General features: G+C 46.3%; 1 long non-coding RNA gene across 2 annotated transcripts in view; it reads left to right on the forward strand.

Moving 5' to 3' along the window:
* The window catches only part of LOC132377147 (uncharacterized), a 153,453-nt gene that overhangs the window by 86,057 nt on the left and 48,984 nt on the right, over window positions 1–18,412 (forward strand). For both annotated transcript variants that reach the window (XR_009506542.1, XR_009506543.1), the window contains 2 exons: window positions 7,605–7,666; window positions 14,595–14,691. This is a non-coding gene — a long non-coding RNA (uncharacterized LOC132377147). The remainder of the gene's footprint in view (window positions 1–7,604; window positions 7,667–14,594; window positions 14,692–18,412) is intronic.

Below are 18,412 nucleotides of genomic sequence, written 5' to 3' on the forward strand. Positions count from 1 at the left end.
TTTTTAAAACACAGATGTAGAAAGTGTCAATTACATGTTATCATTTGAGTAAGAAAAGGGAGAGGAATATGCATAAAAATTATCTGGAAGGAAATACAAGAAATTAGTAAAGAGTGGTGCTTAGGGAAGTAGGATATTATATGCGTGTGTATTAGTATTACCTACTCAAAAAAGTAAATTAAAAATTATTTTTAAATATACACTGTGCCAGATGAGAACATGGATTTAGGCCACTGCAAGTGCTTGGGCCTGGCTGGAACAGAGCTTGTGAGTGGGGCTGGAGGTGAGGAGAAGGTTGGAGAAGTCTGTGGGGCCTGATAGGAAAGCGCTTGTAGCTTGGGCCAAGGAGTTTGCATTTCACATATCCAAGGACAAAGAAAAACAGGATCAATTTATGCTTTAAAAAACAAGATTCTGGAAAGCAGAAAAGGGTGGTTGGACAAGGCTTGGGCCGGTAGGGAGAGAAGGGGGTAGACTGGAGGTAGGGCATCAGTGGCTGCTTCTGGGGGAGGACCTGGGAGGCTGGGGACCAGGGGTGCAAGGGAGGATTACTTTTACTGTAAATGTTTTTGTCAGATTTATGCATGTTCATCCCTTTCCATGTGCATTTATTTCCTATAGAAATCATTTTGTTTATTTTTAAAAGAGAAGCCTTTCAGACCAGGTGTGATGAGGCCTGAACTGTGTCAGTGGTGTTGGGGGTGGAGGCAGGGGGAGCAGGGAGGAAGGGGAAAGTCAGGAGCAGAGTTGCCAGGACTGACTGGAAGTGGGGGTGATGGGCCTGGAACTGCACCCACACCTTCGAGGACCTGGGGAACAGAACCTTGTAGGGAGGAGGGCTGGAAGGTAGAAAGTTCACCTCCCCCAGGTGACTTCCCTCTGACTTCCTGGGGCCACAACACAGGCATCCCGAAGGTACAAAACATCACCCAGGCACTCTGGGCCTTTGTTTCCACTTTGACCCCAGCAGGATATTTATAGCCTGGACATGACCTGGCGGCAAGCCCCATGTTATGCAGATGATAAGGTCCAGCCCAGGCCACCAGGAATCCCAACTGGTCCCTTCCTCCCATCTCCTTCCAGCCCTGCCAACCCCTTCCCTTCTCATTGCCTCAAAGGGGAGCCCTGCACAACCAAGCTAGGATATTCTCTAGGACTTCTGTGAGTCATTAATTTTCTTTTTATCTGTACACGCTATATATGCCCCAATGACAGTGCACCACAAGCTCTTTGGAGGCAAAGACTTAAAGGTCTTTTTGACCTCACAGAGGCACACCGTTTCTTTTCTGTATGGTAGGTACCCACGAATGTGCTGTTTGGCTGGTTGATGGGGACTCCCCAGTTGTCTTCTTAACAGCACTGCCAACATACCCACCCTCCCAACACATTTGCCCTCCAACTCTGCAGAGCCCAACCTCCACCGAAGGAAACTCTCGCTCGTCCAAGAAGTCAAGGGTCTGCTCAGTGTTCACCCCCCTTCGTTGGTTCTCCACATTCAGCCCTCCTTTGCCCAGGTAGTACCACCCAAACAGAAACCCAGTAGCCAAAAGCTGTCTTTAAGCAAGTGTTCTGTTTGGCCTCTTGCACATGGAAGGGAACATAATAGTGAAAATGATAATAAGCAACAATGATCATCACTGTTTCAAAGAGACAACATCAGTGCCAGCAGTTCCAGTGAGACCCCGGGGTGTCAGTCACTTTATCTGCAAACAGAAAATGAAACTCATCTGCCTCTGTAGGTATAAAGAGTGCTTATAATGCTTAGAAAGCTGGAAATTACTTTATAACTGCCATTTATTGCTGTTGTTCATAAGAGCGTTGTGATCACAGCAATCGGAATGCCAGTATGCTCTTGATACATATGAGGGTCAGTGCAATGAAATTAAGCGGGTACTAAATGCCAACGTCAGCTCAGATCCCTGGACAGAATATAAACCCATAACTCAGCTCCTGGGGGCAGTGAGGATGGATGGTCTCACCCTGAGAGGGGGCGGGGCCTGGAATGTAATGGCCTGGGGTCAGGGTCGGAAAGTCCCTCAGCTCCCTTCCCAGAGGGAAGGGCAGATGCTGGGCAGCTCACAAAGGAGCATCATGGATCTGCCTCTTTTTTTCCCCCACCTCCTCCTAAGGGAGAAAGTTCTTTTCCTTCCTGCCCCTCTGGGCAGAGCCGAAATTGAAAAGACCTTCTTGTTCCTAACAAGTTATATATAGCTCAGCAAATGACCGCTGGGTCTCCAGCCTCAGGGCTGGGAACTGCCTTTCGCAGCCATACCCGGACAGTTGTCCCAGTTAGCAGAAAAGCCAGGGGCGATCTTCTGGTGGCCCTTTATGCTGTGGCATAAACTGAAATAGCGCCCCACGTCTCTGGGAAGGAGAGGACCTCACTGCAGAAACAATTTTCCAGAAAGGGATGCGGTGTTAGCTGCCTGAATAACATGGGGTCCAGCGCCACCTAGTGTCTACTGTGGGGCTTGACGTGCGTCCCGCTCCTTTGATAGGGTGTTTTGGAAACTGACTAACCACCAGAGGGACTGAACTGAGGACACATGGTACCAGAGCACAGGGTTGTCCTCAAGCCCACGACGAGGGTCTATGATTTTGGTGGGAGAAGCTGAGAAGTAACAATTCTAATGCGTCATAGATGAGCATGTGGGGTGAAGGAATGGGGGTGTCTTTCTCTTGGAAGGAAGCTGAGGTGACTCACAAGTAATATTTAGAGTCTTATTCCCAGAAGATTGGCTTGGGTTTGTCTGCTTGAATATTTTTGCTCACACTAAGGAAAAAAAATACTGGTGCTATTTTATGACTTTTATGCCTTTCAAACTAGGTTCTCAGTGTTCCCCCAGAGCCAGCATATGGGCTATTTACACAAGTCCTTGCAAGCTGTCTCATCACTGAACCCACTCCTACCCCTTGCTACTGTCTTTGTGGGACAAGCAGTCTCCTTTTATTATCCTCCCACTTCCTGGCTGCTTCAAACCATCTACTAATCAAAGCCACCGTTCACTCTTTGCTTTACATCGTTCATTTAAACCTCAGCACAGCCCAGAGAGTGGATGTTAGTATTCTCATTCTACATGTAAGAAAACTGATCCTGTGGGAGGTTAAGTGACTTACCCAGGATCTGTCAGCTAATAAGCAGAGGTGGGATTTGAACCCAGTTATTTAGCTTCAGATCTTTTGTTCATTTCACTAGAGTATTCCATCTGCACCATGAGGGGGTAGCCAGCTAGTGCAGAGGAAGCTGCCGCATCCAGGAGGTTCTGCAGGAGACAAACACCCCTCCAGCTCACAGGACACTTCCTACTTTGGACCAGTCCCTGTGACCCCCAAGGCTTGGCTGGACTCTTGGTGTTAACACCCTCCTTCCTCACAGCATCAGTCCTGCTGCATCCAACCCCGACACAAACACTTCCGCAGACTACACTCCTCCACACTTGGAACCAGCCCAGAGGAATAATGAGAGCAAAGAGCAGGGATCTGGCAGACGTTCAGAATGCCAGGAGAATCGTGGAGTTGTCTGACTCCCTGGGTCTTGGCCTCATCCAGTGGAAAACTGAGAAAATTCCCTGCTGGCAGTCCTCCCTTCCCCTCCTCCCCCACCCCCTTCACCACTCTCCGCCAAATACACACACCTCCAGAGGAAGGTTAAGTCAGGCCGTTCTCTGGAGTCCTCTGAAACAAAATTGTTGCTTAAATATACAGATTCAGAAATAAAGTTTAAATGGGTAACACACTGTAGTAGGATACAAACGCCGACCTCCACAAATGGGGTAAATGTCCAGGCTGCCGGCAGCCCGTGAGAGGTGGTTTAGGGTATTGGAAGGAGCACAGGATTAAGAGAGCTAGACTTAAATCCTCAGTCTGTCACCCCCAGCTGAGTGACTTTGGGCAAGTTACTTAACCTCTCTGAGCCTCAGTTTCCTCATTTGTAGAATGAGGGCAATTTTTAAATTACCTACAAGGTAACAGATGAACAAGTGCTTTGTAAAGGCTGCAGGGTTGGGGGTAGCATATGAAGGAACGAACAGTGGGCATTAGCAGGATTTAGTTAAGAGATTTTTGTTCACTTTGCCCTTTCCTTACTGCCCCCCGACCCCGCCATCCAAAAAGAGACGTCTCTTACAAAGTGTATCTTAACACACACACACACACACACACACACACACACACACACACACAGTCTCGCAGTCCCTGAGGGCTCATCACTTTTTTAGAGCTAACTGATCTTGGAAAACAGCTTTTCCAATAAAGACCCAGTGGCCAGAGACTGCTGGATACACTTTCTTTAGAGGAAGCAGGAAAAGCAGAAGCAGGAAGATCTATGGCAGCACATCCATTATTTGCAAGAGGAAGGCCCAGAAAGGCTATTTGCTTTGTTGCCGGCTAATAAAGATGGACGTTTGTGGCCAGCCCAGGAGCAGATGCGTCCACAGCAGCCCAGCAGAGCTAATGCATTCAAGGGGAGAGGAATAAAACCCTGAGGGGGAGCTGTTAGAGAACCGGAGGTGGGGTGTGGCATCCTCTCTCCCCCCTGGTGAAGCCAGCTTGAAAACCTCTTGATTTCTTCACATGCTCCACTTCTAATTTAAGGCGTCTCCACCCAGTTTGGAAAACGCTGTGCCTCTGCACAGAGGGAGGAAGGAGCTTCCTAAGAGAGACTCAGGAAGAACAAAGACCTCATTAGAATCCGTCCCTTATTCTGACTACGCATTCCCAAGAATGTCTATTGATGATCTCAGGTACAAATGAAGTGGTAATTAAGGATACGATGCAAATGATTTTCAGCTTAGTAACTCTCCTTGTAATTGAAATTTACTAAATTAAGTCTGAGATTTTTTTAAACTGGGTCTTTAAAAAAAATTCCCCCAGTTATGATACCCACTCTCCTCCCTGCCACCCACCCCTCTGTAATGTAATTACTTAAAAATAAGATCCACAGTGGGGTTGACAGTGCCCTGCCTACGGATATGTTAAAGTTGGCACTCGCTCTCTGAAATGCTGGTCTCCAATAAACAATCCCCAGGAAGCAAATGAGGAGGGGCCTTGCATCAAGCTGCTGTTGTATTATCACACATGGGACAAGGAAACTGGACATAGGGCTGGTGGCATTGGCAATGCTGGACACAGATTTCTCAGCTTCTCTCTCCTGGTCCTTTCCTCTGATCTGGAGCGAACTGAGGACTGCTCAGTGGAAGGAGTGAACGATTATTGCTCTATTGGGGTAGGAGAGGAATTGGAATCTTTCCGAGGTCCTGACAAGGGTGCTGACTCGGGAGAAGGAGGGTTTAGGGAAGATCAGAAAGCTGTCTCTGTTTTCTTAGAGGCCAGAGAGCCCAAGCTCAAACTGGAATAGCCCTGGGACACCTCCAAATCCTGTCCTATGCCACCTGGTGCGACCACCGCTCGCCTTAGCTGGTTTCTCCCGAGCGGAGGACCATGCCCACCAAGCTCAGTCAGCCGGGTGGGAAGCAAGAGGAGCCTTGTGGCCTGAGACCGGGACCCTGGAGGTGCTCCAACCTCCCCCTCCTCACCCCCACTTTGGCCCTTGTCCAAACAGTAAAGAGGACTGAAAGTTGTCCGGAGGATGTCTGACCTTCCAGAAGAGCACATTAGCTGTTTCATGGAACTCAGATGAAAACACCTGTTTGCCTTTGAGATCAAGCTCCAGTTTCCTCAAGAGCAACCAGCAGAATTGATGTGGGAGAACAGGAGCGAGTCCCCTACAGCTGCCTCCTTCCTTCTCTTCCCCTCCCCTCACCGCCCCACCCTCTGGGCACACAGCTTCCTGAAACACCTGGAGTTAATTGGCCCTCACGGTCTGAAGTCCAAGGCTGCAGTTCCATCTGAGAACTCAGTAAAACGCAGCTCTCTGGCAGAAAGCACAGGCTGAAGGAAAATGCTTCCTCCCACTGACCCTACCCTTTTATTTAAAAAAAATTTTTTAATGAGATATAATTGATATATACTAGTGTATTAGTTTTAAGTGTGCAACATAGTGATTCGATATGTGTATATATTGTGAAATGATCACTACGATAAGTCTAGGTAACTTCCTTCACCTCACATAGTTACAATTTTTTTCTTGTTATGAGGACTTTTAAGATCTATTCTCTTAGCAACTTTCAAATATACAACACAGCATTACTAACTATGGTCACCGCACTGTGCATGACATTCCCAGGACTTATTTATTTTATATGTGAAAGTTTGTTCCTTGACCCCATTCCCACCCCTTTACATTGTGTGTGTATGTGTGTGCGCGTGCGCCTCTGTTTTCTCTCCATCAGTTCCCATCACTAGTGTTTGAAACTTTAGTAAATGTTTAGCCAAACAACTTCTGTTAGCAGAGACAAGCAGCAGAGTTGTTTCTGGAGAGCGTAATAGGTGTTTGTTCCGTTAGTAAATCAGATTTTAAAAAAAGACAGGCAATAGCAATCTCGTCTACAGATAAGCTCGCACTTAAAACACTGGCCTGAACTAACATGGGCGTGTTTTCTGTTGGGTCCCAGTGCCCAGTATGGGGCCTGGCACATGGAAGGTGCACAATAAATACTGGCTGGATGAATGAGTGAATAAATGACTCATGTTCACAAACTTTTAGTAGCTTCTCAATGGTACAGGGGAAATGCCCTAATTCTAGAATCTGGTATTTAGGATCCTGCAATCAGACGCCAGCCCACCTTGCCTGCCTGGCCCCCTCAAACACTCTCTGCATGCTGACCGCACTAGGCCAGACATCAGAATCACCTGGAGGGCTTGTTAAAGCACACCCAGCAGGGGCGCACCCCTGGAGTTTTTGAATCAGCAGATCTGGGATGGGGTGGAGGATTTGCCTTACTAACAAGTTCCTGGATGCTGCTGGTGCTGCTTGTCAGGAACCACACTTTGCCCACACCTCTCCATTGCCACCAAGGGCACCCCTCCCCCCTGCATCCCTCCAGTTGGTCAAGGTCAAATGCTACCTTGTCACCAAAATTGAATAGGCGAGCAGAAACTGCTCCTTGACCCTTCCACACCTCCTAACGCTACAGACCCCTGTGCCCTCCAGGACACTTCTTATTTTATCTGTTCAGCTGTATCTCCCTGACCTTGCAGGTCTACAGCTCCTGCTTCCCTTGACCCACAGCTGCCCGATCTTCTGCTTCATTCTCCACGTTTTGGAATCCCACTCACCCTCTGATGCCAGCAGAAACCCCACTCTCCCGGCCTTTCCAACCTCTCAGTAGAGAGCGCCACCCCGTGGACTTGGAACCATATCTTCCATGATACACTGACTTCTCCCAGTGCATCAATTTTCTCACCTCCCTCACTCTGATGGAGCTCCTTAAAGGCAGGAGGCAGGTCTCAAGCCTTTTCAGCTCACCCCTTAAGGGCCTTGTGCAGTGTGGCCTTATAACCGGAGTGAACTAAAGACATGTTCCTTGCCTGCTCAGATTCCTTCCGCTCACTGAGACCTTAATAGGGAACTTAATAAAGTACCTGATACTGCACTCACACCGGGGATCCAAAGGTGACTAAAACACAGAAAGTGCCCTGGTATTAATATCTGTTTTCCAGTTTAAATGTCACTGCTCATTATGCCCGCTTTGCTTTCCTTCCAGCCCCTGGCCTGGGCTGCGACCGACCTACAGAGACCACTGGATGTCCTTCCTCATCTAAACAGGTGAGGGGTCCCCATCACTAAGACACAGTTCCAAGTTCTCGGCTTACTTGTTGTCTCTGAGACTCGGAAGGGAAGGGTGACTTTCGGTGGTGAGCCAAGTGATGTGACTCATCCAGGACAGGTGAGAGGCAGATGAAAGGAGACTTTCTGCAGCCTGCTGAAACATCAGTGACTAAGACCCAGGGAATGTACCAAGAACATTCTCAGTTCTCAGTTGTGGGCACCTGAAAGGGCGGTGCCTCACCCCATCCTCCTGTCGTTCGGGCTTACAGCTTCATGCCCTCACAGCCTCATGATCCTAAGAGTATGTTATAGAAACCCAACTTAAGCAAAAGGGGAACTTTTTGCTCACCTTTGTGTCTTAACTCAGGGAAGCTCATGGAATTGAATAAGGAACTATTGCATAGGAACCCCGATTTAGGGACCAAAACTGGTCCCAGGTATGCCAGGACCCTCTCTCTGTCCACCCAGCTTTCATTTCTGCACATTTTTTGCATGTTGGCCTAACTCTCTCCTGCCACAGGTGGAAGAAAGGGTACCACGATCAGCCCAGTCTGGGTTCCACGCCTACCAAGGCCATGTGAAATGGGAGGGGGACTGTTCCCCAAAGGAGAGATGGGTGTCAGGCAGACCAACATCAGAGATCCACTACAAATAGTTATGTCTTATAACATTCCAGGCACTGAGTTAAGTGTTTTACATACATAATCTCATTTGATTCCCAAGCTGATTCTATGAGGCAGGTCCTATATAAGACATTTGCCTTTCTTTTTTCTTTTTTTTTTTTTTTTTTTACTATTTATTTATTTGGTTGTGCTGGGTCTTAGTTGCGGCAGTCTGGCTCCTTAGTTGCGACTCGCCCACTCCTTAGTTATGGCATGCGAACTCTTAGTTGAGGCATGCATGTGGGATCTAGTTCCCTGACCTGGGATCGAACCTGGGCCCCCTGCATTGGGAGTGTGGAGTCTTAACCACGCGCCACCAGGGAAGTCCCTGCCTTTCATACAAAAGAAAAGGCACGACACAAATTGTAGCTAGGTCCTTTCTGCCAGCTCCAGTGTTGGGCTTGGGACACTCGGAAAATATGGTCTGGAAATGAGAACACATTTTCTTTGGAAATAAACACATTACTTAGGAAGAGGACCTGTAAACCAATGTTTTAACTCTGGTTGTCTCTATATCAGTAGTTAAGAGGCTAAGACCATAAATGTTGTTTATGTTTCCAGTTGTTAATTCTGGATAACTTAAATCTCTCTACTAAGCTACCAGCTCTCTGTGGATCTACATTGAAGGGATGTAAGTCTCATCATGGAAGATCAAAGGGGCTTCCTTCCCTGTCCCATCCAGTCAAGAATACACATCCTTTGGGATAACATTTAAAAGGACAGTCAGATTAGATCAGGATAAGGCATGGGATTCTCTCTCCAGCCAGAGGGTATCTGCCATCAGGAGAGGTTTTCATGGGTCCTGGGACCCCACTCAAAGAAGGCCCTCTCCTCTCTGCTTTATTTCTATAACCAGTTCTTACCTGTGCTTCCTCCAAGAAGAAATGGGCTTTGAGACTTGCTCACAGCTTTACCACTAAGAGAAAATGGATCATAACATACCCTGGTCACCGCCTGCTCGAGAGGTCCTGTGTTCCACCAGGGGTGTGGCTCTTTGGGTCCCAAGATTCTCCAGGGCTAAGAGCAACCTCTCCAGTGTTCGTACTAGACTGTGAACTTCATGCAGTTGTAGACTTGGCCTCTTATGTTCACCATCACATCCTGACTCCCAGCACAGTGGCTGGCACACAATAGGTGCCCAATAAATGTTTGTTGAATGAATGAATGATATTCCATTCTCAAGTGATGCCTCATGTAACTACTGAAATTAGTTGGTGACGATGAGCCAGGGCCACTGTGCTGGCCACTGTAGTTATAAGCAGAGGGGACCATCTTTTTTAGTTTCAAAATAAGGACCCAAGTTTGTCAAAGACACCCACCACCGGTCAGTCCTGAGGGTCCTACTACTTTGTTTTTCATCAATGCAAATGCCAACTCTTTTGGTAAATATTTTCATAAATTCTCTATAATATTCTGCCATGTATTTGTTCAATATAAACATACTGGTCACAAACTTCAAATCTGGGGCAAAGAACATTCAACTGAAGTCAGATGACCAGAGTTCACCAGTTCTATGTCCACTAGCAAGAGCTAATGTTTACTGAACACTTACTATGTGCCTGGTGCTTTTATGCATAATCTCATTTAATCTTCAAGGAAATACTATGTAAATGATGCTATAAACATCTTCATTTTACCTATGAGTGATGTGGGGATTCTAGGGCATGAATACATAGTTCAGTGCCACATAGCCACATGGTAACTAGGGCAATAGAGGCTATAATCCATCTGTCTGACTTCCATGCTGGTGTTCTCTGCAGCAATTCACACTGTAACCTTGCAAGTCATTTAACCTCCCGAGCCTCACTTTTGTCTTCTTTCTAACGGGGATAAAAATCATCTCACGGGATAAATATTATGTTGCTACATTGTGTAAACTGTAAAGCACCACTTACCTTTTAAGTTAACATCTTTATTGTTCCAAATTCAACACGAAGTGTTGGAAGCCAGCAGTACACTGATAAATGCTTTTCCCCCCCCATAGTCATCTTGCCAATGCTTCATTCATCAACAAACTTTACCAAACACCTGCTTTGTGCCATTCACACAAAGATGAATGAGGGTGTCCTTGCCCTCAGGGGGCTCACAACCTTATGAGCATTTCCATTGCTTAATGAGGCTCAAGGTTGGATCTACACTCACCCCAAGAGTCACCATTGCCTGATAGCATCCTATTCCTCTGGAAAAAAGGCAAAGGTGAAGTTTGAGCCTAATGGTCAGACCCCTCCTACAAATGATGGTACAACAGATTGTTTAATCGGTTCAAATAGCTCCTTGCTTTCCTGGCCACATGACCTTCGGTAAATTACTTGACCTCTTTACAGCTCAGTTTCCTCGTCTTTTAAAGGGGGTGATAAGGACAATTTTTAGTAATATGTGTACAGAGTTTAGTTCAGTGCCTGGCATGTAGCAAACGTTAGCTGATGTACAGCCAAGGCAGTGGGAACAGCAATACTGGCTGCTGTGGGGACGAGTGTATGAGCATGTGAAAGGGGACACAGCGGCCATTGCCTAGAAGGAGGGCAGATCCTTAAGGAAGGGGGAGGGAGATGCACCCCCTCCTCAGTGAATTGGGAGGGGGTATTTGGAACGAAGCATCAGCACCATTAGACAGCCCTCACTTACACAAGGTAGCCAGAGAAAAAAGGGCCAAAGCACCAAGTAATAAAATCTGAACGCCTTTTCCACACTGAAAACTATTGTTTGTTTGCAGGTAGAGAGTATCAGGTATTTGTGTTATGCTTTCAAATTCATCATCTCATTAGATCCTCAAAACACCCCCCACCCACCAGGCACACATGAAGAAAATGATCACCCCCATTTTATAGATGGTGAAATTGAGATTCATGAGGTGAAGCCGTTTGTTTGAGGTCACACTGTTAGGAGTGATGGAATTGAACTAACACCCAGTGCTCAGTTCAGGGTTCAACACCATCTTCCCAAGCAAATCTTTGCGGAGAAAACTGAAAAAATGTGGACGCACATCTGAGTCACCTGGAGAAGCTTTAAAACTCCAGATTCCCAGGCCTTCCTGAGACCTACTAAATAAGAATCGATATGTTACAGGAGCTCAGGAAGCTCCCTCAGGGGAGCTGATGCAGTTGGGCTGGCGGCGTGGACTGGTGTCTGGAAGCCAGTCGCAGAAGCAATAATGCTGTGCTTGTGGCTGTAAGAGGGTTTGGAGGCACATGCCAGCCCCAGGCAAGCCTCCGGCTGCTTTGGCCAGGACAACTGCAATAGCCCACCAGCTGGGGTTACACCCATCAACAATGCTGCCACTTCTCTTGCCCTGCCCCGTCCACTTTCCAAATGCAACTAGTGTGAGCATGCCTCTATCCCCCACTGACCCACATGCTCGCAAATCCTGCTTAAACCCTCCTGAGTTTTCCCAGACCCCTAGCCTGACTGACAAACACTGCCTGATTCCACTGCATTATCCACCACTCTCTGTTCCTCACAAGCCTTCTTTCAGTCCCTAGAAATGCAGAGATCCCCTCCTACCACAGGGCTTTTGCACTGCTGCCACCTGCAATGCCTAGGGCTCCCCATCCTACTGCCCCACCCCTTCCTCTAGTTAACTCCGCCTCCTTCTAATCTCAGCATTATTTCATCAGGGGAGTCTTCCTTAACCCCCATCTAGGGCAGAGTCCTCTGTTACATGTTCTCTTGGAACCAAGTTCCTTTCCTCAGCACTTCTTGTCACTGATTACAATTGTACATGAAGAGTGTGGCTGTTTTATTTAGGTCTATCTCCCTTCACCACCGGCCGTGGAGAGGCGAGATCTTGGAGAAATCTGTCTCCTGTCTGCCCCGCTCATCAATGCCTTCTCATTGCTGGGGACTCAGTGAACACGTGTGGAACCGTGTTACATAATTTATATAATAGGACGGGCCAGGAGCCTGCTGCCTCCACCTCACCATCCCCAGGAGGTGGGACATTTGAAAGAGGCCTGTGTGATGAAGCCACTTTGACATTAGTGCCCCGTCAAAGTGCAAAGTCTCGAGGTTTTATTGCCAAGTAACACGCACAACAGACACTCCCGGCTTTGTGCTGCTTGTAACCCCCAACCCTGACCCTGAGGGACTCCCACAGTCTTCTTGATCTCTGTTTGGGTTGAATTTTTATGAGGTGAATTATTTTTATAACCAGAAAAGGCCATAAAGAGAATTTTTTTTTCTCATTATCCTATCAAGCATTGTTTACTTTTTTTTTCACACACACACACTGTGTTTTATTTTTACAAGAGAAAAATAGACTGACACCAAGCATTGTAAATGGATGACCACAACAAAAGCAACAATGATTGCAATTACCAAACACTAAACACACTCATACTATGTCATAATATTGACATTCAGTCCAGTAATCCTCCACCGTAACAGCTCCTTTACTTTGCAGTGAAAATTGATTTGTATGTTCTTTGCCTCTGAGTCCTTGTGGGATTTTTTTTTTTTAATTCAAACAGAAAGTCACAAAAATTATAATCATCCTCATCAGTTCACTCAGTCCCATGTAATTAATTTTTTTTATCTTGATCTTTTGTTAGCACTTTTATGAGTTCATCAGTTTTTCATTAGAGTTCTGAAAATGCTTATTCATTCAGTTCAGCAGTGCAGTTACCAGAAACCTGTACTTGTCAGAGTCTTTTCTATGAATTCCTTGAAGATGAACCCCTTTTATAGGAACATATTTGCAAAAGCATCAGAGTACACCCAGAACTGTCTGTAAATGACAAAAGACTTAAAAATGACCACGGTTAAAGATTTGATGAAAGTTCATAATAGTGCAATTGACAAGGAAATTTAGTTATTTCTGAGATATACATTTTATTTTTTATTTTTATTTTTTTTAATTTATTTATTTATTTATTTTATTTATGGCTGTGTTGGGTCTTCGTTTCTGTGCGAGGGCCTTCTCCCGCCGTGGCAAGCGGGGGCCACTCTTCATCGCGGTGCACGGGCCCCTCACCATCGCGGCCCCTCCTGTTGCGGAGCGCAGGCTCCAGACGCGCAGGCTCAGCAACTGTGGCCCACGGGCCCAGTTGCTCCGCGGCACGTGGGATCCTCCCAGACCAGGGCTCGAACCCGTGTCCCCTGCATTGGCAGGCAGATTCCCAACCACTGCGCCACCAGGGAAGCCCTGAGATATACATTTTAAAGTAATAACTAGAATTATGACTTATAACATTATACCAGAACATATAAGATTTTTAGAAATTTCACGTAATGTCTGAAATATTTATATTAACATATTTCCATACAAATAACCCAATGAAAGTTTAGTATTAGTTGTTTTGTTTGTTTGTTTGTTTATACTGCAGGTTCTTATTAGTCATCAATTTTATACACATCAGTGTATACATGTCAATCCCAATCACCCAATTCAGCACACCGCCATCCCCACCCCACTGCAGTTTTCCCCCCTTGGTGTCCATATGTCTGTTCTCTACATCTGTGTATCAACTTCTGCCCTGCAAACTGGCTCATCTGTACCATTTTTCTAGTTTCCACATACATGCGTTAATATATGATATTTGTTTTTCTCTTTTTGACTTACTTCACTCTGTATGACAGTCTCTAGATCCATCCACGTCTCAACAAATGACTCAATTTCGTTCCTTTTTATGGCTGAGTAATATTCCATTGTATATATGTACCACAACTTCTCATAAAGAGAATTTTTAAAGTCTGCCAGAACTGGGTAAGACTCTAGGGCTACATTAGTTTTGTCTCTAAAAATCATAAGTTGGGAGGAAGTGTAATGTATATAATGTATGTCTTTTAATAGAAAGTATTTTTAAAAGCCCTAGAAATTTCATTGACGTTTTTCTGGGCATTCTGAAGTAAGAAAAAGAGACAATGTTATGGTTCAAAGGTCCTCACTGTCCCCCACACAACAGTGTGTTGTTACCTTTGAGGGATGGAACAGAGAATTTGAGAGGCAGACCATTAAGATATAAGCGAACTCTCAGAGAAGGGGCAATTGCTGTCTGTCTGGCTGATGGCACCTCCTGAGATGAGCAGAGCAAACACAGGAACCTGATTCTCTGTGCCAGGTGGTGCCAGCCTTCCCCCTTTAAGCTCCCCCTTTCTTGGTCCTCACTTTCCTCCACTGCATCCTTCCCTATCCCCTGCCTCACCCCAAACCCTGCCCTGCAGAAAGGAAGGCCAGGGATGGAGTGAGATTGTTTGATTTTGCACAGCATTTGTTACTTTTTAAAGCCTGAAGATTGAATAGGTGTTTCTGTTTGGCTCTGTTAAAGGATAAAATGACTGCATTTGAATTTCACTCACCCGAGCTGGTTCCTCCCCTCTGCCTGCAATGACCCTGGATTCTGGCTCACTTCTGGCCTCTTACTGGTAAGAATCTCTTTGACTACTCGGTTAGTAGAAAGAAATATCAGATAGCTGTTAAAGAATTCATGCTTTTAGTTGGGTCTGGAGGTCACAGCAGAAGGCTGCTTTGACAGGAGCAGAGCAGTTAATAATGGCAAGAAGGTCAGGGGACCCAGCCCCAGCTCAGTCAGGCAATTCTCATCTCCTTTAGTGTCGGTGGCTCTTACCAAGTGACTTTTCTCCCTTTATCTCTGATGGGCCAGATCCAATGGTATCCCACCTGCTAACCTGTCATTGAGTTTTGAGCATTGGAATGGGAGTGGGTGATGGAAGGAAGAAGTTTTAAGCACACCAGATTTTTGGAGAGTCAGAGGAAACAATTCTTCCTGGATTTAATGATCATGTGGGCTGGGAGACTGGCAGGCAGATAAAAAGAAATGTGGTGGACTGGTGTACCCTCCTGGTTCTTCTCCGCAAAACCACTGTACAGAAATCTGTAAGCGTTTATGTGACCAGCCCTTATTCTGAATTGTATATGTCTACCACTAGATTATGAATCTATTGGATGGGTTGATGGATGGATGGATGGGTGAATAACAGCTTTACTCTCAGTATTCATCCACTGCAGCAGACACTGTCAGTGCCTTGCCCATATTATCTCTACACACCAAAGGCTGCTTATTTCGCATACCTGCCACTCTTTCTCTGAGAGCCTTTACCTGGCCAGGGGAGCACATTAGGCCTGGGAGCCAGAAGAGGAGAGTTAATGTTCTAGAAGTAGCCCTCAGCCCGTGGTGGATGGGGACTTGGTGGATAACGAGCCCAGCTTCCTTGCATCTCCGTTGGGGTGACCGAGGCATGTCTGCATTGTTGCATGGCAACCCAGTTGCCCTCAGTGGTAACTACTTAATTACATATCCTTTATAGCCTTTCTTTCCTTCTTTGTCTCCCTTCTCCATTGCCCTTCCAATGTTTCCTGGGATCACCTTCCAAATGAACTACTTGTCCTGCAATCCTTGTTTTGGAGCACAAGTCTGTGGGAACCCAAACTAAAACCTCCAACTTACTGATTGCTCTGACATATCACTGAACAGTCCCCAGGGGTCACCCTTAATCTTCTATCTGCTTCCTAAAAACAAGAATAATCTAGTTGGAAGAACAGTGACATTTAGCCTCGTTGGAATAGTATTAAACCCTGTCAAAGTGCAAATTCACTAGATTTTATTGCCAAGTAATGTGCACAGCCAACCTTCCCCACCTTTGAGCTGTCAGTAACCCCCTCCCTGACCAGAGGGACTCCCACAGCCTACTTGATCTCTGGTTTGAATTTTCATGCAGTGCATTATTTAGCCCACACCTAATTGGAATAGTATTAAACTCATTCTTAATTAATTCTCTCTGGAAACTCTCATCTTATTAAGTATTTAACAGAACTTCAGTTTCATTACTGAAGCTGATCAGAATCTGTTATTTAAGGACTGAAAGGAGGACGAATGTCAGATCCACAAGCCCATTTTCCTGGTCAACCTTCTCGGACGACATGGTTTTCCCATCTCTAAGGCAGTCATGTTTGTTAAAGGAACAGTCCTTTTAGCTTTTCTCTGATTATTAAGTTTCTAAATTCTCTACAGCTCCTCAGAAAACTTTCGATAGTTTCAAGCAACACTTTAAAGTGATGATTCTCTGCCCTAGGTGTGCATTGGAATCACCTGGGGAGCTTTTATTTCCAGGGACTCTTGGGACCCACTCCAGACCAGTCAAATGGCGGTGTCTGGGCAGCAGTAGTTTTAAAGTTCTCCAGGGGGTCCTAATGCTCAGCTAGGGCTGAGAACCACTGATTTAAAGGGCAGAGCTTCCAAGGCAATGAACACCAGCTGCCCCGGGAGCTGCAGCTCTGGGCAAAGCAGAAAGGGTTAAGAGTGTCATAGATGGCAGCCTCACGTGACAGCACACATCCTAATAATCCAGTCTCTGCATGTGTGGCCCCTCCACGCTTCACTCCACCTTCCACTCACGCTTTGCTCCCTGCACTTGAGCCAAGAGGCCTCAGGAAGCCTCTCAACAAGCCGCCCACGCTCTAAGGAGAAAACATCCACTATGCAAGGCAGTAACCTTTTGTTCCCATCAGAGAGCAAAGAACTCTGCTCCCCAAGGAGATTTCAAATCAGGAATTTTATTTTCTCGTTTGAAAGTTTGTGCAGTTGAGCCTCATGCATTTTCATTTCTCATGCATTTTCATTTCCCTATCTTCCAATCTGGGTAATTTGTGCTCCTGGCTGAACCTTCGGGTATTTTCTCAGCCCTGGTGGATGTGGCTGCTTTTATCCCTGGGGCATCATTCTAGAGAAGGAGTTCCTCGTATTCCCAGAAACAAAGAAATCCAAAAAAGAAAAAAAAGAAAGAAAATGGAGCCTACAAGCTGTGACATCAGTCTACGACTGGCCTCTAGTAAGCCTGGCCCTTAGTGAGCTTAGGGCCTTGGAGGACTTCTTTAAGCTTGATAAGGCTCTCTCATAAAACGTTAAGAAACCACAGTGACCATTTGGGACTCCAAGCCAAATGGTAACACAATTTAATTAAGTAGGTCCATGAACTTTCCAAGATGTTTGTAGATTTTGGTGTGTACATGCATTTTTCTGAGGAGACAGTCTCGAATTCTCATACGGGTAATGTGACCCCACAAAGTTTAAGAATTAACGATTTCATGCTTCCTCCCTCTTTCCCAAGAGCCAAAACACAGATGTTTGACCTGAGGGACTAATTGCTGAAACTTTCAAACACCCTTGGCCTCCTCCCTCACCCCTTTACCATCCAGGGGCTCTGGAATATCATAGCATGTAAATTCCTGGTCTAGAGAAAGGGGATATAAGGTCACAGAGCACCTAGAAGCAAAGGGTCAAGGGACAAAGTGACCTGGCTCTGAGGGTCCAGCAGTCCTTCAGCATAAAGACCTGGCATGGATTCTCAGGTGGTCCACGAGTTTCCCAGCAAATATTGTCCAAGACAAACGTACCTGCAGGCTGAGGGCCGAGTTAGTCAGAATAACCTCCCTCTCTTCTGCAAGTAAGTGTGGTTATTTTCTTTCCATGAATTCTTAAAAAGGCTTGAGAATGTGGTCATCTGTCACTGTCAGGCTTTCCCCTGCATCAAAGCGGACACTAATGAGTGGAGGGAGAGAGAGCTGGAGCCCTCACCCTGGCAGACACTTCACTCCCTCACCTTGGCCAAGTCTCATCTCCTCTGTTATGGGGAAGTGATTAATGATGTCTCCCCATCAGGGAGGTGGCGCAGGACTTTGTAACTAAGTTCCACGGAGGGGAGGGGAACCGTGAGTGTGGATGAGGGCCTGGCGGGTGGGTAGGGGGTGCATAGGGAACCGACATCTCGTGACTGTCTACTTGTGCCAGGCCTGTGTTAGATCCAAGGATACTGCAGGGTGAACAGCTAGCTGCAGGGCATGCTCAAACGAGGGAGCAACCACAGCACAGAGCCATACTGGACAAAGTCCCCAACCCCAAGGGACTTACTCTTGAAAGGGGCAGAGTAAATCTTTATACTGCTGGTGACAGTGACTGCCAATCGTGCCCCTTTCTCCTCTAGCAGCACTGTCCAGTAGGACCTTCTGTGATGATGAAAATGTTCTATATCCACCCTGTGCAAAGCCGTCACCATGAGCTACATGTGGCTGTTGGGCACTTGAAGTGTGGCTAGGCTGACTGAAGAACTGAATTTGAAATTTTATTTG

This window comes from Balaenoptera ricei, chromosome 13, assembly GCF_028023285.1.
Source record: "Balaenoptera ricei isolate mBalRic1 chromosome 13, mBalRic1.hap2, whole genome shotgun sequence".
NCBI lineage: Eukaryota > Metazoa > Chordata > Mammalia > Artiodactyla > Balaenopteridae > Balaenoptera > Balaenoptera ricei.